Source organism: Cheilinus undulatus, linkage group 7, assembly GCF_018320785.1.
Source record: "Cheilinus undulatus linkage group 7, ASM1832078v1, whole genome shotgun sequence".
NCBI lineage: Eukaryota > Metazoa > Chordata > Actinopteri > Labriformes > Labridae > Cheilinus > Cheilinus undulatus.
The window spans coordinates 46,690,502-46,717,703 of NC_054871.1; the positions used below are offsets into that span (position 1 = coordinate 46,690,502).

General features: G+C 40.6%; 1 protein-coding gene across 1 annotated transcript in view; it reads right to left on the minus strand.

Moving 5' to 3' along the window:
* The window catches only part of LOC121511715 (cadherin-24), a 95,774-nt gene that overhangs the window by 67,970 nt on the left and 602 nt on the right, over positions 1–27,202 (minus strand). The window lies entirely within an intron of this gene.

The window sequence follows — 27,202 nt, forward strand, 5'->3', positions numbered from 1 at the left end:
GTCCAAGATCACTCCTCTGATCCTCCCCTCACGCGTCATTGTGAGGAAAAACAGAGGAAATCAGTGGAACACCTCGTGGCAAACACACAGTGCTGATGCAGGTTCACCTATTCAGGCTGGTTTCACAGGATATGAGGCACAATTTAGAGTTGGACTGGAGGCATATCGCACAGCATTAGTTTTCCAAATCACCCTCATCTGTGTGGTGGAAATACTTTAGTTTTACCACTCCGGATTGAGTTGGAGCCTCCCCAGTATTAAACCATTATGTAACATTTTTGTGTCACATTTCCAAGGTTTAAAAAAGAATAGAGGATCCAAGTATCCATTTGTGGACATCCTTAGGCCTCGAAGTCAGGACAGATCTCAGAAAAAAAAGCATCGGGTTAACGGATGTTGACATATAATGGTTCCCCTTCTGAATAGAAAAAATGTCTTTCTAATGCCTGAAATCTGATGCCTTTTCTTCTGAGACCTCTTTGTCTGAGCCTGATGTTTTTTTTCATGAAACCTTTCATCTAAATCGGACATCTTTTTTCCTGAGACCTTTTGTGTGCGTCTGGTGACATATTTCTTGAGACTTTAAGCTGGAGAATAACACCCTTTTTCCATAGTCCTTTCCGTCTGACGCCTATTCTTCTGAGATAGTTTCGTCTGACTCTAAGCTTTTATCGACAGCCCTTGAAGTCTGCAGCCAGATCCACCTGTTTCTGTGCTCGCCGCCAACCTTTCTCTTCACGGCAGGTTTGAGAAATACATGACTAAGGCTGGGTGACAGGATTTTTTTCCCTTGCACTTGGTTTCATACTGGAATCACATTTCAACCAAGTGGCTAATGTTGCTAATTCATGTTGGTTAACTTGAAGCTGTCACGAGCCTGAGCTATGGTAGCCCATAAGTGACAAAAATATAAAAGCAAGCATGGCACACGCAACGATTCAGCAAAAAGGTGCGTTTGAGAAAAAAGCGCAGGCCGCACTAGCTTAAACTTTGATGTCAAGTAGGAAGCCACAAAATATCGTCCCACGGGCCTCAGTCGGGCCGAGGGCCGCGAGTCTGAGACCCATGGCCTAAGGATGTTTCCTTGTCAATGTTGCAGTTGTAGCTCTGTGACCCTTTGCTCTCGCTGCAGGATGAGACATAATGTTGAAATAGTGACGATTCACCATCTTGAGTCCGTGCATTGTGTTGTTTTAATGTGGTTTGGAAGGGGCTGGCACTGAAAATAGACCTGAAGCATATCTCTAACAAAGCGCAGCAGAGTGGCACTACAGGGACGCACCAGTGCTGGACCGGAGCGTGGGCAGTGGAACTGCTCTCATTGACTAGACATGGAGTCATGGTCATTTGCTCTGCAGTACAATTCTCTGGTGAATGATGAATAGGTTAGAGCAAGAGGAAAGTTTTTTTTTTTCTAGGGACCTCTTTGTCTGAGTTTGATGTATTTGTTTCCAGAAAGCTTTCAACTAAAATCAGACGCCTTTCTCCCTGATACCTCTTTGTCTGAGGCCTTTTCCCCTGTTTTTATTCTGACTCAAACACCTTTAATTCACAGCCCTTCTCTTCCAGAATCTGATGCCTGTTACCTGATACATTTTCATCTTTTTCCTGAGACTTTCTCATCTGAAGTCGGACGCCATTTTTTCAGAGACCTTTCTGTCTGTGTCTGATGCCTTTTTTTTAAAGAGCTTTAATAGAGACTCAGAAGCAATATAGAAGAGCTTAAATGATATTTAGGGTTTTGAAAAATACAGAACCTACTCTTTGCGGACCTGGGTTTCAATCTTCATTCTCACTCTTAGCACACCTTACACCATAACAAAGATCTAGCAAGTCTAGGCATGTGACGATACGCTTATCTCACAAGATGAGACAAGATTTAGGTGCCTAAGACCAGACCAGATGTGATTTTACACTTTTTTTAATTAAAAAAAAACACATGGGTGGATAATATGTCCTTTATGTGGCTGAATGTCATAATTTCAAAGCATTAAGGTCAATTCAGAAATGTTTAAACTAACTCGTCTTATACTGAATAGGCTATTAATGCTCACACACAACTTGTCTTGTTTAACTCTGACTCAAACTGTACATTTAATGCTCTTCAAATCAAACCTTTCATTTTAATAGTCTACCACATCTTTATTTTACTACACTATGCACTCACTGCTACAGCTACAATAATAATAAAAGCATTTGGACGACTTTGAAAGTACTCTAAGCACTGTTTACAACAGACTGAAATAAAAGGAGCTGCATCAGTAAAATCGAACTATTTCTCATCCTCTTTAAGGACATCCATATTTAAATCACTCAAAGAAGGATTTCTGTCAATAAGACGTTAGCCGTAATTCACAGAAATAGATTATTTCATCATTTTGTTGTCTTTTTCTCATATGAGCTTTGACAGTGTTGGACACGATTCACAGATGAACACGTGTGTTCATGTGTGTGTGTTGGTGAGCAAGTGTGTGTCTCTGCTGTGTCTGTTGTCAGACAACAAGCAGGGCGAGTATAACTGGGGCTAGAACTTTGTTTTTTGGAACTAACAGTGGACTCTACGGCGCTTAAACGGAGTTGCAAAGTTTACTACAACGGCCTGTTGCGCTACTCTTGTTAAGCTTCTGGTTGATGATACACACAGGCAACAGCTGATGGATGTGTGACTGACAGACGGTGAGACGAGGAGGACACATGACGAAGCAGCAGCTGAATCAAAGTTACAAAGTCACAGATACCGGCACTAAGGGTGAATCTGTGCGCATACATGAACTAAACAAACGCTGTATTCTCCACACAGAGACTCCACAGATTTCCAGCACCAGCATTTTGTCATTTCAGACAGTTATGATAAACGCATCATGCATTGGCAGATCATGGGCGGCCCCAAGTAGTGCATGCGGAGGAGGGGGTGGGGGGATCACGGATCAGCTCTGTTTCTTCATTAGCTGTCAAACCAACAGTTTTAAAGAGTCCAGGGCATCCTTGTAATCTTTCATTATTTCCACTTTGGTATTATTTTTAGTAAGGATGGATTCTTACTTGACGAGAAATTTTGTGATGTTTTGATCTCGCGAAATCTCATGGCACGAGATCTTGTCACACCCCTAATCAAGACTGTGGCTGTTTTTGAATTGTCCTACTGCATACTCCTGCCAAACCCAGTATGTATTGCGCACTGCGTACTGCGTTCGACAGTAGTATGCAGTATGACTGCCAGTTGGACGTTATTGTGTAGTATGCTTGGCCTGGTTCATCTGGTTTCCGGTACAGAAGTACATCATACCCTGGTCAATATTCAACGATGCTACAGTGTTTCCATCCATTTACGTACAAAAAAATCTGGGCATTGTTTTTATTTGATTTTTCTGGGTTTTTACAGCCGTTGTTTTTACCTTAGCATGTATAGTGCAGTGAAAGGACACACTTGACAGCACCTTTCCGGCCGTTATGAGCCATAACGGCAAAACAAAAACAAAAGTGACCTTATCACAACTTATTTTGCTATAGTACATGTTAAAAAGGTAAAGATAAAAGGTAATGGCGCTTTTTGTAACCGTCAGCCGCTCCGGTGAAAGTTCTGCCACTCTCTGCTATTACAAACTGACCTGGCGCTTTGCATTGTGGGTAACAGTAGGCGAAGCAGACTGGTCAGATGCATACTGTGAATCTTCCCGAATCAGTACGTCATCCGGGTATTTTTCACATACTGCAACTTTCGCATTTGTTCGCATACTACATACTACATTTTGGGCAAATCAGTACGCACTGCTAATATAGCAGGCGAATTCGAAAACGGCCAGTTTTTAGAACCATCAGATAATTTGGCCTTTGCCGACTTTGGATGAAAGTGCCAGCAATGAAGACTGTGTTCTTATAATTCAGGCTTTTTCTTAGTTTTAACTGGGGACGCACCAGTTTAACACAGGTATTATCTTAATTAATTACATTCATTTGGAGGGCTATGATTTTAAAAAGCGGTCAAAACTTTCTTAATGCCTGTTTTTCACACCTTTTTCAAGTTGATGAAGATTTCAAAGCATGTAGTTTGTAGCCAGCCTTAGTGGGATTTCTACTCATGCCAACCAGCTCATGCACAGACACACATCCAACTTGCTTCTCAGCTCATCCCTCAGATCCTTCACTCATCCTGCCGCAGAAGAAAAACACACAGAGTAAATTAGTGTAACACCTCGAGGCAAACACACAGTGTGCTGATGCAGGTTTCACTCATTAACACTCATCTATTTGTCTGGCGAGAAAGGCAAACATGACAGTGTGAAAAGGATGATTTATGTTGAGACTGGATGTGCTCAGTGAATTTGAAATGAACGGCACCAGGTGTGGAGGATCCATATGGGACCAGGATGAGTACTGATGCATTCAGCTAATTAAGCCAGTGGACCAGACATGCCATGGGGGGTTTGTTCAGGGCAAAAGCACATCAATGCAGACCATGGCCCTGCCAATGTCCTACATGTATGTTCACAGATGCATTCTGCTAACAGAGGCCATCGTATCCATCTGTAAATCTTCTCCATCTCTTCTCTCCATCTGTCCTTTCCTTCCCCTCGTCTTGTAAATCCATCTGTCTGACTTCCTTGTACCTCTGAAACCACCTCTTTTTTCACTCTCTCTCTTCTCATCAAGTTACCTCGCTCAAACAGAACGCCCATCTGCTCATATCTCTCACCAAACCCCCCCTCTTCCTCCTCCTCATCTCTCTCCTCCTCCGACGACTATCTGCTTTTCCTCTCTGGTGCAGTTTGGTATTTAATGGCAGGGAGGATATTAGTGTGGGCTCGATAGGTAAAAGGCCAAACACACAGAAATAGAAAGCTAAAGAGATTACTCAGCCGTCATCACTGAGCTTTCTGACCAGGAACCTTCACATCTCTCTGCCCTCAAGGCGCATCTGCACATGTTCATAATCCACACGGCTTACTCACAACCTCCGCTGTGGACCCAAGATACTCCGGAGAACTAAAGCCTCCACATCTCTGAGAAAACACAAACTCAGCAGCAATGTTTACAGAGCCCTTTCAAATGATTTTATGAGACATTTTCATTTTGTTGCATGGAATTTATTTTCACTGCACAGGGTTTTAATTGCCTACATGATGAAACGTGCAGAATTAAAGCCTCTGGAAACCCAAACCCACAGTAGCTTTCTAATTATGTAATATAGAGTCTTATGGGTCTTAAAACCTCAAAGAACAGTGAGGATTTTGCATTTAACCTAAATTGCAAGAAACATGGCCAAACAAGCTCCCGTACTTGGTCTTCAAATAAAGGCCGGAGTATAAAAAAAGCTGACAGTTCTTGTGGTTGGTTTACTCTTATGTAATTGGGGATGATTACTGTTTTTGCACTGTGAAGACTGAGGACGTTTCTGGAAGTCTCTTGATGTTAAAATGCAGAAAGTGGATTGTTTAAAACTGCTACAAAAGTGGATTTTAGAGGCTCATTAATGTGCAACATCTTCCTCGGTTACCATCAATAAAGACAAATTAGTTTGATTTTTAGTGCCTTGTTTGGTGTGATGCTTCATCACTTTTCTTGCTGGTGGATTACTTTTCCTTTCCCTACATGGACACAGCAACTTGAAGCTAAATTTCAGAGGTACTGTTGGTATTTCCAAGCTCAAACCTGAGTGATCACCAGCCTAGCCATACTGATGGCAGGAGATATACCTGCTGTTAACTATGCATAAGTGGACGCATCATGGCTGCCACACGTCCTCAGTGTCAGTTTGACACGTTGGCTGTGCACATCCTCAAAAATTAATGAGACACTGAGAAACTGCAGTATATAAATGACTGGTAGAGGTAAGTGTGGAGATGGAAAAATAAACAGCTGTGGAGATGAAAACAGCTAGAGATGAGTGCTGAATAGGGGCCAAACCATGTTTGTTTTCTAGGGCTGATACTGATACCGATTGTGAGTCATCTGTGAGACTCATGACTGATATTTGAAATCAATATGCATTTATCATGAGGTACCAAATGTACTTACTGAAGCAAACAAAATTACATAATGGGAAGGTGGTGGGTTAGATCCCCGACTCCTGCAGTCACATATCTATGTGTCCCTGGGCAAGACAGTTAACCTCGATTTGTTCCCACTGATTCATCAGCGGCATCTAAATGGATATTGATGAGTGTGAATGGGATTGGCCAATTCTCCAAAGCAACCTCTGCCATTAGTGTGTGAATGGTGTAAATGGGTACTGTAGAAGCTCAGATCCAGTCACCTAGATAGAAAAATAAATAATAGTAATAATAATAATAAAATAATAATAAAATGATAATAATAAATATAATAGAATATACATAGGTATTGGGTCTGATATCTACGTTATTTCTATATTGGATATATTGATGGCGCTGACCCATTCAACTCCATTAATCAGCGTGTTTCACTCAGACACTAAAGAGCAGTCATATAACAATCCAAACCTCACTCATTTGTATCCCAGTGATTCATGCGAAGCTCAAGTAAATAGTGCAACAGGTGAGTCCTCTCCTTTCTACGTTTAATGTCTGTAATATCAGCAATATGAAGCGAGTGTGCATGCGAGTGTCTATGGCTTTAATACGAGCTGCAGCAACTTGTATTACAACTGCTTGAAAATGTGAGTTTCAACTCTTGTTTCAAGTCTATGATGATTTAACGAAGGGGGCTTAGGTAAGAAGCAGCTAGGGCTGAGAAATTTTGGAAAATAATAATCTAATAATCTAATAGCAATTTTTTTCCCCAAATATTGCAATCGCAATTTGTATTATTCCTTAAGTTCCTCAGCTTATGTATTTTACAACAAACACAAGCTATAAAGCAGGGATTTTTCAAAGTGAACCTCCCCCAAGAGAAAATAATTTATTCCGTGGACCCCCACCACCATAAAAAAAAATGTGATTTTAACAACTTTATTTTCAAACATTTATGTCTTATCTTTAAGTGTTTTTATTTCAACATTGTTATATTTTGTTCAGAATATATTTTTAAACATCAATCTCTCCAAGGCAAGCAGTTATTTGGGTTCAGTGATCAGCTTATTGCCAGAACGACCTGATTTTTATGCTCTAACTTCTTATTTAGAGGGAACTATGAGTTTGCACCTATGCTATTGATGCAGGATTACGTAACAACAGATCATCCTCTACCTTCAGCCTTGCCTGGTAATCATTTTGGCCATTGTTGGTGCAAAAACCTGCACACGACAGGGTGTTTTAGTGGTTATGGCACTAAAACTCTCAGTTGCATTCAGTGACCAAAATTCCTTTTACTTCTCGTCAAACAATCCCCCTGATTTGGTCACTAGACTTAGTGCTTTTGTCTCAATATGACCTCAGGGCTTAAGCAGCCTTAAGCTGCCGTTATCATGTACATCTTTGCTAATAAAACACTGTGGCAATTGAGCATCATCAGGACCAATGCAGGAAAATCCTAACTTTAATAGTCAACTCTACATTAACTATAATGTTGTCCAATTTTCCCCATGCACAGCAAAAGTTAGCAAAGGAAATCACCTTTTAATGGTTAATGGTTCCGCGCCTCCCCTGAAGTTATATCTTACTGTGAAGAGTTTGACTCATTTTGCAAACTAGATATGATTTATTGTATTGGTCTTGAATGATTGCATGATATGTAATGTATAACATCTCTGCTGATGCAAAAGGTTTTAAACTGGTATTTTGACTCAAATTTCAGGTTAAAGAAATGTTGCAACTTCTGCGATTTGAAAATTGCAGCAGGCCATATTGTGATTTAATCTAATTTTCGATTAATTGCCCAGCCCTAATAAAGAGTGACAGCGAAGATGGCTGTAAACACGTCCTAAAGCTGAATCAATGATAAACATGGCACTTCCAACAAATCCTTCACAATAAAAGTCTGTAGTTGTCGTTTTGAATGGACTTGGTTCATGGACTTGAGCTTGTGTAGCACTTTTCTACTCATCTGACTTTTACACTGCAAAATGAAGCCAGAGAGGAAGACTCATCTTGCAGTGAAGCCAAAGAAGCCCACTTTATGTTTATCAATTCTATTGATTATCTAAAAAAATAAAAGTCGATATAATCGGCCATATATCGGCCTCAATAATGGGCCAGGTTGATCATCAGGCGACCCCTAGCAATGAAATCCAGTATCAACAACATACTGGTACTAACACAAATGATGCCTATCATACCATTATACAGATTTTTGTGCTTCGCTTCGGTACCCCAAATAGAAAAAGCCAAGTGTGCTTTCATGTGTTTTGCACTGAGGAGAGGTTTCTGTCTAGCCACTCTGCCATAAACCAAACTCAATGGATTGTCCTTATGGAACTTTGTCCCATCTCTGGAGCTCAGTTAGAGGGACCATCAGGTTCTTGGTCCCCCCTGACTAATGCCTTTCTCTCCTGATTGCTCAGTTTGGTTGGGCAACCAGCTCTTAAAGAGTCCTGGCTGTGCCAAACTTCTGTTACCCGCATCCATCTGATTGGGCGAACTGTTTTATTAGATGGTATACTGGTAAGTGAAACAAACTCATGCCGAAGCAAAAGCAAAAACGTCTTTACAGCCAGTTAAAGCCTTCAGTATGACTCTTTGCTAGCTTTACATCTGAGCTAACTGTATACAGCAGCCACTGTATACTGGCTTTCAGAACAACCAAACCAAGGATGTTCCTACATGTTTATTTCCCCATTTGGCTAAACACTCATTTAAATTTCATTAAATCTAAAGAGGAGAAAATCCCTAAAAAACAGTCAAATTCCTTACAGGGTCATTGTGCCAGCGGGTGTGATGTGAGCCTGATATACTCTCTGCAGCGTGGCTAACATTAGCAGCTAGCTCTGCCAGACTTCGTTCCTCTTTGCTGATTCACATTGTGCCTTTATATTTATCGCCTTTCCACTTTGGTAGTCCTTATATGTGAGTTCAACTCTCAACAGCCAACATACCAGTTTATTTCCATTAACTACTCACAAACTTTCAAACTGTGCCGTTCCTACTACACTGTTACCACTAAGCTAACAGAGTGTTTCTCATATTTATGTCCGGTGAAGTGCCGAGGGAAAGCTCAGACAGGAGGCAGCGGCTATTAACTGAAGCTGCAGGAGGTCCATCATAGTTAAAAGGGCATTATAGATCGTGATTTCAGGCCTGTGTTTGTAAAAAATGATTTGTAATTAGTAAAGCCTGACCGATTGATCGGCAGGGTGATTAATCGGGCTGATTATAGCGTATCACAGATTAATCAACATCAGCCAATATGTAGCCGATATATTAACCCTTAGAGCTCATGTGGCACGGATACATCCCTTTATAAATCACTTGGTAAGGTTTGAACCGTAAGTCGTGGGCACTAACATTTTCTAGTAAGCCCGGAACTTGGCTGACTTTCCAGAGTCTCTGAGGACAGTGTTGTCCTATATAACAATACGTGACACAGTTTATAAAAATGTTGATAACTTTTGAACCGTAAGTCATAGAAACTTACTCTCTTTTTTCCTCTGAAAGCTGACCATTTTGCTGTTCGTTTGCTACCATCGATGTCTCCGTTTCTCTAACGGACGCCACTGTAGTGAGCCCGGAACTTTGGTGACTTTTCAGGGTCTTTGGAGATTAAATCCACAGCGTTTCATCTGATAATAAGCGTCTTTTTAATCCATTTTCGATCATGTACTTTGACTTTCCTCAGTGGGCAGCCATATTTGTTCGACATGCAAAGCATTGTGGGAGTTGTAGTCGACCAGTTACGTCTCGACTGCTTAGAGGAGTAGAGATACAGGAATAGAAAATAAACAATGATAAATGTAACTGTTAATTCACATGTCCACCATTATCTAATAGAAGACTATTATACAGCGTTTTAACGTCGTCTGAGTTGCATCTTTGTGAACTAAACAAAGATAATAAAAATAAAACAATTTGTGTTCATGTACAGTATATATCCTGTGTATATCAATGTTCATATTTCATATATCGGCCGATATATCGGTTAACGTCTTTTTTTAGCCCCCAATATCGGTATCAGCATCAGCCCCAAATATCGGTCGGGCTCTAGTAATTAGTCTAACTGACTCTTAAATCTCGCGCCAGCTAATTTCAATGACGAATTTAACTGTCTAACCCCACATCCCTAACCCGTAGCTACTGCCTCGTTCCCCTCAAACCACCCTGATTGGTCTGGTCTGTTCTCAGACCTGGCATAATCATTTCAGATTGTAGATTTGTAGGATAAATCAGCTGGATGGCACACATTGAATCTGGATAGTTCACTGGCTTTGCTGGCTTTCGTCTCACCTTGGTGGTGTTAAACAATGCACTGGTTTAGCAGCAGTATCAGCTGATATTGTATCTTTTGGCAGACAATGGCCATCAGCAAGTAAGGTAAGCATAAACCACTGTCAGTAGCACAGATATCTGTTATCTGTTCTCATTGTCAAACAGAGAAAATCATCAATCATTATTATGTTGAATATTGGTGAGGCAGGGGGAGTTAAGCTCTTTTACAATATAACACTAGCTTACGTTGCAGAGGCATCATTTTGCATTGCAAACTTGTTTTACGGGTAAAAAGGGAAGTTTAACTCTGTTCGCACACACAGTTATCTGCATCTATGCAAATCACTAGCTTTGATAGAAACAGTGAAACATTTTCTACATCACACTTTATGCCTGATTGACACAAAGAGATAACAGAGCTTTAGCTTCTGCTGATTCTGACTCAGACAACACTAGCATGCTGTTCTGGGTCGACCAACCCGATGTTGTGTGTGCAGCTCTCAGCCAAATTCTGATCAGTAGTCTTTAGACGTGATCTGAGAAAAACTTTGATACCATGTTTGTATTCATACATGCATTTTAAATATCTAGTGGATCCTTGACAGATGCTTACATTAAGAATCTATACATTCCTGCATAATGCATGTTAGCATCTGTTCATGCATGTGTATTTCAAACTCCCTGTTCAGCACGTGCATACAGACCAGGAGCAACTATAAGATTAATGTGTGTGCGTGTGTGTGTGTGGGGGTGTGTGTGTGTGTGTGTGTGAGTATATGGAGTGTGTGATTGTGTGTATGTCTTGGAGGATGAAGTTGAGGATTATAGAAACTCATGATAGCATACCCTACAAATTGCTAGATAAGGGACTCAGGGTTTTTTATTCATCCCTACACCCACATCCCTCTCCTCCCTTTCTTCCTTAAAGCTAGCCTTGATTTTGATCCCACTCTTCACCACCAGAGACGTCTTTGTCGGCGCCCCCCCGCCTGCTCTTTGCCCCCCCCACAGTCACTCCATACTCCTCTCCTCATCTCCTAATTGCAGCTCAGTCCTGCTGTGCTTCAGTCAGCGTGGAAAAACACTCTCACAGTGGGAAAGAAATTTATCCACCCTCTGCAAACAAAGCTGAGGAAGAAGAAATCGTCTACTCAGTCTTTTGTCTCTTTTTCTGTAACTGTGTAATCCTAATTTCCTCCTTTCTCTCATTCAGAACGTCCACTTAGGGCTGGGCAACAGGTCAAGTTTTTAAGATATATCAGTGTATATTTTCAAATGAGAAAGAGGCTGAGACATTCACATTCATATTAGTAAAGTCTATGTTAATGTTGATTTAGGAAAATATAGAGTAAATGCCAGGCCTAATGCTCAGTAACTAGATTATTTAAACTAAGAACCACTTACAATTATATGCTTATTGACCACAAGATAATCTAAATATTGCATGCAAACTCCTGTGCACTGCCTAAATCATTGTTTCCCAACCTGGGGTCCGGGCACTCTTAAGGGAGGCAAAATCTCAGCGAGACCCTGTCTGCTCTGACGTTGTCACAACGTCAACGGCGACACTTCTTTGTTTAAAGAAGAACAAAGAACAGCACTGAGTTGTTTTCTTTTCTAAAATGACAAAAGTTGTGTACTGACATGTCTACAGTCGCCATGGGTCACATTTTGCAGCTCTCTATGGAGTTTACTCCTCGATAACGGCACACCTCGGTTGCAGCTCACGTTTTGTTGCTCTGATTGGCGCGTAAAGAAGTGACAGACAGAACGTTCATCCAATCACCATCCAAGTTTTTTTTCAAAGGCTCTGCCCTTTCCCAAACACCGTCTATGTAAGGTTTACCAGATGGATGTGTGAAACAAGTCCATCTGGCATGTCAGGTTAGACTGAGTCGGCAAACAACTAAACTTTGTTGAAACACACTCACAAGAAAACGTACTTGTTTGTTATGGAAGAGGATTAGGGACACCTTTGAAGGTTAAAATAATTTTGGACAAGTCGTAATTAAAGTCGTAACGAAGAGAATAAAGTCGAAATTTCACGAATAAAGTTGAAATACAATTTCGAGATTAAAGTCAAAATGATGAGAAGGGGACACTTGCTTTAAGAAACAGTGGATCTTAGACACTGTGTGTTTATGTGCGAAAGACAAAGAATCTCTTTGCTGTTACATCCAACAATGAGGTCTTGTTTCACATATTCGTGGATATAAAGCACAAGCCATAATCTCTCCATTTCTTAATGATGGATTAAACTGAACTTAGGGTGATGTTCAGTTTGTTTGTATACATCTCCTGAATTTTGCTTTTCAATAACCTTTTCTCTTAGTTGCTTGGAGTGTTCTTTTGTCTTCATGGTGTAATGGTAGCCAGGAATATTGATTAACCAGTGACTGGACCTTCCAGACACAGGTGTGTTTATACTACAGTCACCAATTGGCTGGACCTCTGTTGAATTACGTCACTTTAAAGCCACTTATTTTAGATTACAAATTTTTATTACATTAACAATACTTTGTAGAAATCTGTTTTCACTTTAACATCAAAGAGGGTTTTTTTGTCTTTAAAGTCAAATTATATTGACCATGATTGATTCATTTAATCATTAAAAGGGTAAAACATCCAAGGGGGTGAATACCTTTTTTAGGCACTGTACCTCAATGAGAGGGAAAAAAGTATTGAGACGTATTGTGTATCACTTTCTAGATAAAAAAAGACATTAAAATTGTATTTTTTCCTCTATATTTCCCAGCCCTATATCCACTCAAAGGTTTCTATCTGCTATCTCTGGCAGATAAATTCCCCCTTTTTGAAGCCTCTATGATTTAAACTGCTGATAACTCACCTCAAATCATGCACCGACAAATTGTCTGCTGTGATCGTCTCTATTTGTAGCAAGTGAACAGAGCTGCCGGAGAGAGAAGTCGAGCTTTAACCCCCCTCCAAATGCAGAAAAGCTTTATTACATGAATATCAACATCAAGACTGTGCATGCATGCAGAGGAGCGAGCGTTCTCGTGTGTCTACTGATTGCTTTAACACCCCTCCCTGACTGTATCAATAACAACCAGAGAGGGAGATTAAACATTTATGAGGTGTATACTGCACTGGTAAGAATCCAATCTAGACTGTCACTATAAAGTATACTGCGAGCTACAAAGTGGCTGGCAGCGTTCCCTGTTAGCGTTACAGCTGATATAATCCCACTCTGAGTGTGCTGTAGCTGCCAGCGGCTGCATTAGCGGCGTGCGCCTGACTGTGAAATGCTACGAGTAAAAACCCCCGGGACCTGAGTGGTTCAGGTGTGCAGTGGATTAAATCATCTCAGGCACTTTTCGTGTTTCGACACCGACAGCAGTGTGAGGTGGCGACAGTAAAAACTCAAATATGTGACATGACAAGTGTGTACCAACACAGCAATTAGATGGAGTCAAATTCACGCCTCAGCTCTCAACATGTGAAGGCAGTTTTTGAGTGAATTAGGCGGCACATAGAGAGAATTTTTTATGGAAATCACCAGCCAGTATTTTTTGTATTTCATCCAGACGTATGAAACCCTGGAGTGGTCATAAAGAGAGGAAAAAAAAAATCAAATCAAGGCCACGCTCTACTATGAGGGCTTAAAATGCTCTGCTGTGCACACTATCATCATCGTCATCATCATTTATTTATTTGACTCCTCTGGAAACACATTTCAGGAGAACTCTCATTTACAATGAAGCCGAGGTTTCAACGACATTGAGCAGATAAAAATAAAAGAACTGAAAGAGGCTATGGGGGAGTAATAATTGCCCTCTCTGCCAGTGGTTTTTCAAGATCACTGCCGTTACCACTGCCCCGGGGACATCACTTTTGATTTAGCAAATAACGGTCAAGATTTTCTGCGGTAATGAAGGAAACGAACCCTTCTCATTCTAAGTAATTAAAGGGCTCTAAATCACTGAGTTTCCTCCATTTCCTCCTCGGTTGGCTCATTCGCTGCTCTCATTCTCTCTCTGTCACTCTCTGCCACTCCTCCTCAACCATCCCAGTGATTTCTTCTCTACACATGCATCTGGTGGTTTTAAAGGGGACATATTGTACCCTTTAAAGGCAAGTTTCTATCAATCTCAGAGGTCTCCAAAACATGCCTGTTGCTGAAAAATCACTCCAGTATAGGATTTTTGTATGTGTTTCAGCCCTGCTCAGAATAGGCTGTGATTACAGCTACAGTTCTGTATCTGTGGCTTTAAATGTTAATTAGCTGTCTGACTCTGCCCCTGACTCCGCCCCTCTCAGGAAATGGATGTGGCTTAATGAATGTGGCTCTCCTGATCCTCCTCTCAGCTGCAATCAGGAGAGGAGGGCTGAACTTTCTTCCAGGCGGGGAGGGCCTGCTTTGTTAGAAAAGCCTAGAAAAGTGATTTTTGCACAACATGTCCCCTTTAAAAGGGGAATGGGTGTGAGCTCCACAGTTCCTTGGTTCTCTAGTATTTAGTACGGACATGAGGTAAAGGTCTTTAACACTGATTCTGTCATTTTTGTTTCCTCGAATATTGTAATCTGATATCATGATATGCTGAATGGATTTGTTTCACACATCCATCTGGTAAACCACTCATAGACAGTGTTAAGGAAAGGGCAGAGCCTTTGAAAAAAAACTCGAAGGGATGGACATTCTGTCTGTCACATCTTTACGGGCCAATAAGAGCAACAAAACACATGACACAGCCAGTACCAAGGAGTAAACTCCATAGAGAACTGCATAACAACAACTGTAGACATGTCAGTACACCACTTTTGTCATTTTTGAAAAGAAAACAACTCACTGCTGTTCTTTGTTCTTCTTTTAACAAAGAAATGTCGTCAAGTTCTGATAAAACTGGAGCTTTAGCAGCATCCACGCTAATGTCTTCCATCATAATTGCACCGGCGTCTTGTTGCTGCTTGCTTACATCACAACTCCGTCGTGCCCAAAAGTCACTTTCTAACCGGGCCCAGATGGTTCAGACAGGAGCTTTGCAAGATGGATTAGCCAGTGAGAAACATGGAAACAGGCCAATCCATCTGCTTTGCAGGTTAAGTAAACTGATATATTACGTCACACACTCAAACCTTGCACACAACTTGCAGTATGATGCTGCAAATTAAAGCTGTGTTATAGATTTTGTGGCCCTTTCACTGCTTAAAACAGAAAATACTTTCATACTTCCATCTTTTATGTTCAGTCAGGGGAGAGAGAGCGCTTTCTAATCCACTTTCTGTTACATGGCTGTAAGTACAGTTTTTGGCATTCATCTCTGATGTTCGAGGGTTGATCTACAGTGCATTCAGAAAGTATTCAGACCCCCCTAACTTTTCTCAACTTTGTTATGGTGCAGACTGATGCTACAGAAATCAAAATATGATTTAGCCCAGGTTCCTTCCATTTCTCTTGATCATTGCTGAGATGTTTCTACACCTTGATAAGATTCCATGTTACGGCCACAGCCGCATATCCTCTCTCATGTGTAACTAGTTTCTCCTGTGAGTGTCTGTGCATGTGTGTGTGTGTTTGAGTGGCTTGGGTGCTCTTCTAGGCTGACCCCTGACACCCGTGCTGCTGCTGATGAAGGTGAAGCTGATCAGTGAGCAGCTGCAGCCAAACCAATCTGCCAATCAGAGGACAACAATCAGCCCAACCCTTATAAAAGCCTGGCCACCCTTCAGTCTGGGCAGCTTCGTTTTAGTTTTTTAGAATTCTGTTTAGTGTTTTGAACTTGTGTTAAGGTTCTGTTTGTGGAGGCACTCGTTTTGATGCACTGGGCCAGGTAGTTTAGTTTAGGCACACACTCACATGTACGTTTTGGTAAGTTTGTTTAGTCACACTAGGTTCAGGGGTGCTGTTCTTCTGTTGTTAGATGTGGTTAGTAAGTGTAGTTAGTTAGGAGTTTTGTTCAATTTTGTTTCACAAAGTAGTACATTTTTAAACATTAGTTAGATTCTGTTTCATTTGGTTGTTAGTTGAGCAACTCTCGGCGGTCCTTTCATTTTGTCTCACTTTGTTAAACACAAATTTATATTTGTAATAAATAACTTTAATTGACCAACACCAGCTGGTTTTTTATGTTACTTAAACCCTCAACGAGCTGGTCGTGACAGTCCAGCTGTGGTAAATCGGTGATGATTTGGAAAGGCACACACCTCTCTATAGAAGGTCTCATAGCTGACAATGATATCAGAGCAAAAACCAAATCATGAGGTCAAAGGAACTGCAAAGAGGACCACAAAAAATCTGTTTCGCTGAAGGTTCCCCAGAGCACAGTGGCATCCATCATTCTCAAGTCAAAGAAGCCCATTTTTTATGCAACCTTTTGTAACTTTTAGCCCATTTTTGCCACCTCAAGCCAATTTCTCACACATTTAACCCATTCTTGCCACTCTTTCATCATTATTTTGGCCAATTTTTGCCACTTTTAACCCATTTTTGCCTTTATTCTGCAGTCATTGAGTTATTTATCACTAAAAGTTATTTCAAGTCCTTCTACTTTATTCTCTTTATTTTAATTTGTGCACACCCTGGCTTAGCTATGAAGTCTGACATTTCAAATGGTTTAGTTCAGTGCACTCATCCATACTGTTAACGTTTCCAAAAGAAGGTAACTCAGCAAAGCACAGCTGTTGATGTTTTCTTTAAATTCACACATTAGATGCAGCTAATAACCCTCATTTTTAAACAAATATCTTAGGTATTTAATGCCTTTATTGACAGAGGAGGAAAGTAGATAGAATTAGAAACAGGGATGAGAGAGTTGGGAAGAGACATCCAGGACAGGAGCCACAGGCTGAATTTGAACCCGGGCTGCCCGCACACATGGGGTGTGACCTAACTACAAGTCCATCTGCATCCCAAATAAACCAAATTTCCATATCATCCTCTTCTAATCTAAAGTACTGATGACCAGCACTCTGAGAGCACAGGTTCATATTGTAATGACAGTACAGGAACCCTGAAATGACTGTAAACACCCATCTGTACTTTCAGAGGCATTTGCCTCGTTTAGGAGAGATAACCTTCACTGTAATCTGAGGGCTCACAGTCTGAGAGGAGAGAGGGCACTGGTGGGACTGACAGCAGAGAAGCTGTTGGCGGTTGCCTTTCAACTATGACACGAACACAAGAGTGCTCATGAAATGTTGATGCTGTGGCGGTAATTACGGCCATGATCCCACACGAATCACTGACAAAACACCAGTGTTACTGTGAAACCTCGGGAAATCATGAATTATTTGTGACTGATTTTTATTATTAAAGCCTCAGGGTGCGCAAACCTGTATTTAATAATTCTTCTTAGTGACGAGAATTTATGACGTAATCAATTCAGAACTATAACAGGTATATCATAATATAAATATTTAGTATCAATGCCAAGTGTTGAAGTTTGCAGAGGAGTATTAACAGGTTGTTTGGACACTGTAAACCCTCATAGCTATCCAGACTCACATAAATTCACTTTACTTGATAATTCAGAATATTAACTTATTACTAGATTTTTTAAATGTTAAATAAATTCATGACCATGGAGGTCAGGAAACTTGTGGTCCATTGTAAAGTCAGGCTGTGATAATATTTTAATTATAACCTGAGTTAAAACCACTCTCATTAATGTAACTATATTTTTATTCATGCTGTAGTATACAGCCTTCTTCAAAATGTAAAGTTGAGTTTAAAGTGGCAAAATTGGTCAACAGATGCAAAAAAACAGGTAAAAAGTTAACAAGAATAGGTTAAAAGTGACTAAAAATGGGCTGAAAATGGCAGAAAGGGTTACTTAAGTGAGAACGTGGCTTAATAGTGCCAAAATGTCTTTAAAGTGGCAAAACTGGGTCAACAGAAGCAAAAGAATATGCAGACAGTGCTAAAACCAGTTCAGAAGTGGAAATAATTGGTAAAAATAGTGGGAAAAAATGAGTTAAAATTGGCTGGCAGAAGTGAATAACTTGGCTAAAGGTGGCAAACATGGGTTAAAAGTGGTTAAAAATTGGCTAAATGTGACAAAAATGTAACCTGACACGCTTCAATAGGAAACATTTGAGAAAAGGCAGAGCCTTTGAAAAAAAAACTCGGAGTGCGATTGGATGAACGTTCTGTCTGTCACATCTCTACGGGCCAATCAGAGCAACAAAACACAAAAAAAGAAAACAGAAAACAACTCACTGCTGTTCTTTATTCTCCTTTTAAAAAAAAAATGTCATCAAGTTCTGATAAAACTGGCGCTTTAGCAGCATCCACGCTAAGCTCTTCCACCATATTGCTGCTGCTTGTTTACGTCACGACTCTGCTGTGTCTGAAAGTACTGCCCCTCGTCGCTGATTGGTCCTGTCACTTTCTAACCGGTTCCAAACGTTCAGATGGGAGCTTTGCAAGATGGATTCACCAGTGAAAAACAAGGAAATGGGCGTATCCATCTGCTTTGCAAGGTTAACAAAAATGGGCATAGAAAGTGGTGGAAAGGGTTTCTAAAGTGGCCAAATGGCTTAATATCCTTATTATGCCTAACATCTAACTTTGCATTTTGGGGAAAGTTGCCCCACAAAGCTGCTGTTTATTTCTGCCATTCTCTGGTTTAATGCAGAAATGAGGACTCTGAATGACTGTGTCTGTGTGCCGGCTTGCTACATCTGATTGATCACCACGGTCACATGACAAAGAAGGCAGTAGAGCAGCAGACTTTCAGCACAACAGTCAGGGGAGAATGACTGGAAGCAGATGGAAAAGGAGCATGGTTAGACAATTTATCAAAGTACTCATTTAACACTGATACTACTTATAAAGTATCTCCTCCAACTTTCCCACTTAGTCAAATCAAACAACCATTTTTTTATGAGTCTGAGCACTGAGGCCTGGATTCTTCATAGATACCTGATACTGGTATCGGTATCTGTGCAGCCTAATTTTGGGGAAATTAGGTGCCTAGGACTTATTTTTTGTCATTGTAACATCAAAACAGTGATTTTTTTTAGTTGATTCATATCAAAGTTTAAACTGGTATAATGACAGTCCTTGTATAGAAATCCAGCAGTATAGCCAGCTTTAGTGTACCTGCCTCAGGTATCCTATCAATAAGCCACCCAAGCTCATCAAAAATCAAATATTTGTTTCTGGAACTGAATAAGAGAGGGCAAACAAAAACTCATTTTCTGCATGATGGTAGCGTATAACAACAGTTTCCCCAGGTGGAGCTGATGTGCTGTGTTTGCTCTGGCTGGACCCTTAATTGATTTCACAGACAGTGATTGGCCGATGAGGGCGAGTGTTGGAGGGGCCAAGTTAAATATTGTGTGTTTGTTTAGCCTGGATGCTCCTGCTGCAGTGAGAGCTCAGTTATAGAGACAGAGAGCCCTCTGGACTGCTCTCTATCTGCTCCTAGCAGAGAGGTCGGCCCCTCAGGGGGCTCAGCGCAGACGTGAACACTCATATATAGAGAAAGTAGGTGGTTTGCAGGTCAGGTACGGTTCAAGTGGTGGATTAACACGTGCTTTAGTGGGGTTGAGAGAGACAGATTTACTCTCCTCTCTGCTGAGAACGTATGGGGTATGACAAACCTCATTTCATAGCTGTAACATCCCCCGCTGTTCTGTAACGACGACGTGTTTTTATAAATCATGAACATGATACGTCGCTCCAGGGTGCATACATCTATTTAGTTCTGTCCTGTTGTATTTGTTTTATAATTCCAAATCAGGGGATGTTCTTTATTTCTGTGTTGCTTTTTATTGTTCATCATGATGTTTTGGTCTTTTTCAATTCATTGTCCAATACACTACGGACCAACTATCACAGGTATTTTAAGCAACAAAAGACAGAACAAGCCAAACTGTCACTGCTGTCAGTTCAAACTAATAAACAAGAGAAACTTTGAAAAAAGCATTCACAACCTTTTATTTTCATTATGTTTTTTGTTGAACCAACCCTGTGCCCCAAAACTGAACCATGACTGCTGTAGGTACCTAAACTGTTCTCTGTAAGAGCTGAAATATTTTTGTTTCACATATTTTAACAAAAAATACACAGGTTTATGTACAGAGCTCTTCTTTTATTTCCCACTGAATAATTCTGTTAGGCAATTTCCAAGTTGTCTCTGTATCACATGACCTCATTTTCATCATCAGTTTGGCCAAACATTTTATCAAAATAAATGTACAGACCTACAGATCTGATATCTTCTACAGCTAAGAATGGAATCAGCTGTGCCTACATTTAAATATTTCTTTATTCAGGGCCTAATTACCTCACTGTTAGCGGTCTCCCTATATACAAGTGCATCTATAAAATAGAATATCATGAAAAAGTTCAAAAGTGAAATATTTCAAGACTTTTTTTTGTTTGTTTTAATCCTATACAAAACATACTCAGAATATTAGAATATTACCAAACATCAGTCCAAAAAGAAAGGCACAGAAATGCAGACCTTCTAGTTTCTGCTAATTCATGCACTCAGTAATCGGTTGGAGCTCTTTTTGCACAAATTACTGCATCTATGTGATGTTGTATGGAGCCAATCAGTCCGTGGCACTGCTGGGGTGTTATGAAGCCCAGGTTGCTCTGATAGCAGCCTTCAGGTTGTCTGGGTTCTTGAGTCTGGTGTCTCTCATCTTCCTCTTGACATTTCCCCAGAGACTCTCTATGGGGTTCAGGTTAAACCAGTCGGCTAGTCAGTCAAACACAGTAACACCATGGTCAGCAAACCAGTTTCTGGTGGTTTTGGCTTCATTGTGGACAGGTGCCAAGTCCTGCTGGAAAAGGAAATCAATATCTCTATGAAGCAGGAAGTTCTCTAAAATCTGTGGAAACCAGATTCTGGTCCTCTCTGATCTTCCTGTAGTATCTGGGTCCTTGATTTCCAATGGGAAAATCAAAATTTATTTTCATCTGAAAACAGGACTTTGGACCACAGAGCAACAGTCCAGTTCTTCTTCTTAGCCCAGGTAAGACGCTGATGACGTCTGTGGTTCGGGAGTCCTTTTACCAGTCGATCTACTTCCCTAACCTCACCCATGGTCATGAACTCTGGGTTATGACCAAAAGAATGAGATTAAGAATACAAGAGGGCAAAATGAGTGTCCTCTGGAGGGTGGCTGGGCTCAGCCTTTGAGATCAGGTAAGGAGCTCAGACATCCAGAGGGAGCAAGGAGGAAAGACGCTGCTCCTTCGCATCGAAAGGGCCAGTTGAGGTGGTTCGGACGTCTGATCAGGATGTCTCCTGGTCGCCTTCCCTTGGAGGTATTCCAGGCACTTCCGTCTGGGAGGAGACCTCAGGGAAGACCCAGAATGCTTGCTAGCCTGTTACCACTGCAACCCTGCCCCGGATAAGCAGATGAGTGGATGGATGGATGGATGGAGCTCAAACCAATTACTAAGTGCATAAATGAGCATAATTTTCCTTAAGTTTAACATTTATGTATTATAAATCCTCTCTTGGACTGATGTTTAAAGGGGACATATTTTACCCTTTAAAGACAAATTCATATTTGTCTCAGAGGTCCTCAAAACATGCCTGTGAAGTCTGTTGCTGAACAAACACTCCAGTATTGGATTTTTGTATGTCTAAAAAAACCCTCTGTTTCAGCCCTGCTCAGAACGAGCCATTTCTGTGTCTGTGGCTTTAAATGTTACTAAGCTGTCTGACTCCGCCCCTCACAGGAAGTGGACGTGGCTTAATGGATGTGACTCTCCTGATCCTCCTCTCAGCTGGCGGCTGAAAGGAGGATCAGGAAAGGAGGGAGGAACTTTATTCCGAGAGGGGAGGGCCAACTGAATCTGGGGGCGTGGCTTACTCCCCACATGACATCATGAGGGGAAATTCTGAGAACGGCTTGATTCAGCACGCATTTTATAAAAGGTGGAGAAAGACAGGGAGAGAGGGAATGGATTTTTCTAGTACTTGAAAGGATTATGGACAGGCCAGGGGCACATATTTTTGTTAGAAAAGCCTGAAAAAGTGATTTTTGCATAATATGTCCCCTTTAATAATATTCAAAGATTTTGATAAAGTGAATTTTTGATTTTCATGAGCTGTAAGCTGTATTCATTAAGATAAAAACAACAAAAGTCTTGAAATATTTCACTTTGTAATGATGAATCTAGAATAAGTGGAATTGCTTCGTTCTTGAATTAAATCAACAGAAAAAAATGATATTCTGATTTTCTCAGATGCACTTTTATATGCAGAAGTGTAATTTAAGGTCGAGGTATGCCAAACGATCTGATCTATAAAAGGAGCCAAATGTTCCTCATCTATTCATGGTCTCGTCCCAGCTCTGTTTTGTTCTTTAAGCTGCTGGAGTAGTCGTCATTCTTGCGGCGCATATTTATTCACAGACGGACTTGGAAGTGATTCAGCAATGTGAAAAATTTGTCTTGGGGCCACTTCTCTTATTAGAGGAACTCCATAAATGTAAAAGATGTCCAGGCTGTGCGGCTCTCATTCACCAAGGTAGCCAATTAGATTATTTTTGGTGCTGAAAATACTGTATGCCTTATTATCTCTGCATTGTACGACTTGACTTGGATCTCTTCTCTAGTTTTATTCCTCTCAGCAGAAAGCATCTCTGTGATGTAGTGTGATTCTAGCTGGTCTGAATAATTTCACGCACACATGCATTCAAACACAAACAATGTGTGTGGTTATTCCCATTAGAAGGGCGATCATGGCCCTGTTTTAAGGCCTGCCAATTTCTAAAATCTGTACCATGGCATACAAAGCTGTGGATGCTACTGAAGGTAGAACTGTTATATAAACTTTGGGTTTGTAAAAGAGACTCCAAGGCCTTCAAGTGATTATTTATTCATTCCATTCAGGGATCTGGAGTGCTTTAACTCCACCTTTTAGTGTTGGTTTATGACCAAGATGAGGGTTAGTGCAATGTAAGAGTGTACAAATTCTTGTTGTGGAAACAAGGTTTGGTTAGTCACAGCAGATAAACTAGGCTGTAATCTAGCACACATCCTGCACAGGTCACCAGTCCATCACTGAGCTAACTCCCAGAGACAGACAACCATTCACACCCACGTCTACGGGTTATTTAGAGCCACCACTTAGCCTAGCAAGCATGTTTTTGTGCTGTGAGAGGAGCCGGATTACTCAGACAGAAACGACCCAGCTGCATCCTCTTTGGTTGAAGAGTTCGGGTTCACAGAGCCAACACAGAAGAGCAAAGAACTGCAGTTCCTCAAGTGTCCACTTGACGTTGGCTGCAGAAGCCAAAAAAGCCCATTAGATTCCATATTTAGATGCAAAACTTTTTGGAGAAGTAAACATATTTACAGCCTGGTACAAAGAAATGTGGTATCAGTGAGCCTTTCTCAAACTGTCCCCTCTCTCTCACTGAAGAAGGGCTGAGACAATTCCTTCAGTAATTCAGGACACTTGACTGGAAAAATTACAAAGCAGTCAAGCCTCAAGGCTTCATTTAAAATTCCAGCACTTTTTACTTCATGTTTTGTATGAAGGAATCTGTTCATTAAAAAAGCACGTCATAAGGCATATTTACTCATCAGAAAACTGACCTTCTGTTTTCATTGGTTAAAGAATGAATGTGCTAGAGTGCACATACCCTAAGGGAGTAACGATCCATCGATGTATATAAACTGAGCAAAAGAATTAAAGAAGTAAGTGTTCGGTGGATTATTTCTTTGTTGTAACAATGCTTCTTGGCAATAACTCTTATATTGTTGGGAAGCCTGTTTATTCCCCTTTGAAATGGTGCCACATTGTAAGGAACATGCATTTGCAGGATGAGCAGCAGAGCTGAGTATGTGGGTTGCCCCCATGAAAAATTTGCCAGATCTTCTCTGCTAATGCCAAACAGCTGATTCTGCCATTAACTCTTGTTTGGTGTTGTCTGATGGATTGGATGACTGAAGTCTGAAGTAGCGTGTGAAAGAACCATACACAGCCACAACAGCCTGGCACCTACTCCTCATGCTGGTCACCAGCCTGTTCACACACTGCAACATGTTGAATTTCATCTAACAGACCCATCTCCTTTCTCATTTGTCTACTAGCATTACTCTTGAATGAGGTAAAAATACTGAACATGAAAAATTTTAATCAGAGTACTTGATGAACAGACAGAACAGTTGCTAGAATACTTGATAACTGAAAGAATCAGTTACTGCAGCCTGAGTCTGAACTCCATCTGACCTCATAAATGAAGCTCCTCCAGATAAGATGGAGAGTTTACATTCAGCAGTAGGCTTCAGGAGAGTCACTGCTTGATTATCAATCCAGGAGAGAGCTGAAAATGTGGTGTCCACAGGTGAAAACTCATTTATTCTGTTTACCCATGATGCTTTCTTTTGGTGCTTTGGTGCTTGTTTTCTGAAAGACTTTCATAATCTGACCCAAAAGAGTTTACAACATGTTTTCTTTTGTTTTGAGGGAACTCCCTCGCTAAGAGAACAAACAAATAATTTATCTGGTCCGGATAGTGGAAGAATTTCTGCTTCCGTTTTGCTGTTTCTCTATGAAAACCTCACCCTAGACCCTGTTTAAATTTTGCATGAATGATGCATTATGGGAATTCGGACACCAAGTGACTGCACTTATCCGTGCTTATGCATGAAAAATACATCTTTAGTTGCTACCTAGTATTGGAAATCACTTGCAAACAACAGCCCATACATCATTTCCACTGCTGTCTTACTATAGATTAGTATCCCTACATGTGTGCAGTGAAGCCGCTGTAGTAAGAATAAATGGGATGAATTAGCCACGAGCTAACAGCTTTTCACCTTCATGTTGTCACAAACATGCTTTTAAAGGACACAATGGTAGTAATTACTGCTGGGATTCTGGTTGGATTGAAATGACAGCTAAGGTCAAGACAGCCAGTTATGAGGGAGTTCTACCAGGTCCGTTCATGGATGAGTTGATTCTCTGAGTCCCAGGGTCGCCTTTGAAAGATGTTTTTTGCTCTTCTATTTTTGGTGTTATTTTTAAGATACAAAAAAGACAAAATAGTTCCAATTAAAGCATCGTTTGGGAGCTTAAAGGCCTTCTCCTATTACTGAGCTGGGCCAAAAAGTCCACATCTCTAACCTTGCAAAGCAGATAGACTGGCCAGCATATCATCATGCTGATCCATCTTGCAAAGTGCCAATCTGAAACGATTGTGCCCGGTCTTAGAACGGACCAGGAAACTCAACGTAGTTAGAGATAAACAAGGCGGTAGCTACAGGCAGGGTTTAGTTGTAGCAGAACCAGGTAGCAATGACTCACACTGGTGGAGTGCTAAGCTCGGGTATAGCTGTCGTATAGTGGCAGTTTTACCAAAATTGGACCAAATTTCTCTATTAAAGAAGAGTAGGGAATCAAAATCGCTTTACTTAGCAAAAAAACATAGCTTTGCTCTTCTTCTGACCTGTATTTTAGTTGCTGTGTGTGCCGGTAGCAATGACTGCCATGGCATCCCATCTCATCATCCACCAGCATCTGCCACAAGTCAGCAAATCTGGTTGTGTTGGTCACTCCGGCACAAACAGCACACCCAAGCTGATCCTAGAAGTGTTCACTGGGGTTGAGGTCAGGATTGCTGGCAGGTCATTCTGTCCTCTCCACTCCTAAATTCTGCAACCAAATTTCCTTACTTTTGTGCTGTGTCTAAATTTAGGTGATTATTTACTATCTTTAATAGGTCTACTTACAAATACTACCTTTTATTTATAACAAAGAGCCAAATTGTTGAAAAATACCTTTGCGAGAGCCACAATCTAAGTGGTGAAAAACGGCAAAAATGGCTTGAAGTAGCACAAAAAAAAAAAAAAAGTTAAAGGGGGCAAAAAGCAGTCAAGAGTGGCAAAATAGGGCAAAAAATAGGAATCAAGTGGTATTTAATGGCAAAAGTAGCTTAAATGGGCAAAAAATTGTGAAAAAGGGTAAAAATGGGATAAAAGTGGCTAAAAGAAGTTGCAAAAATGAGGAAACAAGTAGTATTTAATGGCAAAAGGTAGCCTCAATGAGCAAAAAGTGGAGGAAAAAAAATAGTGAAAAGGTGCAAAAATGGTCCAATAAGTGCCAAAAAACATAGTAAAAAAAAAAAAGAGAAAAAAGTGACTTAAATGGGCAAAAAGCAGTCAAGAGGGGCAAAATAGGGCAAAAAATAGGAAACAAGTGGTATTTAATGGCAAGAGGTAGCTTAAATGGGAAAAAATGAAAAAATGGTAAAAAGGAGTAAAATGGGACAAAAGCAGCAAAAATGGGCAAAAAATGGGACAAAGGGGTACTTAATGATAAAAGGTAGCTTAAATGGGCAAAAAGTGGCAAAAAAAGTGAAAAAGTGGCAAAGAGAAGTAGCAAAAATGGGCAAAACGGTAGGGAAAAAAGTGTTTTTTTAATGGCAAATGGATAAATGTGGCAAAAATGGGACAATTTATTTGACAATTGAAGCTTTCTGTATTAGTCTGGGAAACAAACTGATTAATGTGATTAATATCAGAGGTCAAAGTTTCCCTTTTCTAAGGTTTTCTGGGGGAATAATATTTCAAATAAAGACATAAAATAGCCACAAATAATCACAAAAGAGCCACATGTAGCTCCAGAGCCACATGTTGAGTACCACTGGTCTATACCTTTAAGGATTATCTCTTGGTATTCCAAAGCCCAACATGGATGTAAATCTTAGAATAAACAGGATACTAGTTTAATTTTGGCTGTTGTGAGGCTCCTTGTCTCTCTTTGCCAATGTTATGAGGAGGTAGAAATATTCATGTGGATTCTAAAGGGTTGTGCTGTTACCACATGTGGTTTATTGGAGGTGTTTCTGGATGCTAATGTCCCTGAACGAGCAGGAGCCAGCTGGTTAGGAGGATAAGGGATTCATCAACACAGATTATCTACCAATGTGTTCAGGACTGGTGTGCACATTTGATTAATATGGATTTTTTTGTATTTCAGCCTACATTA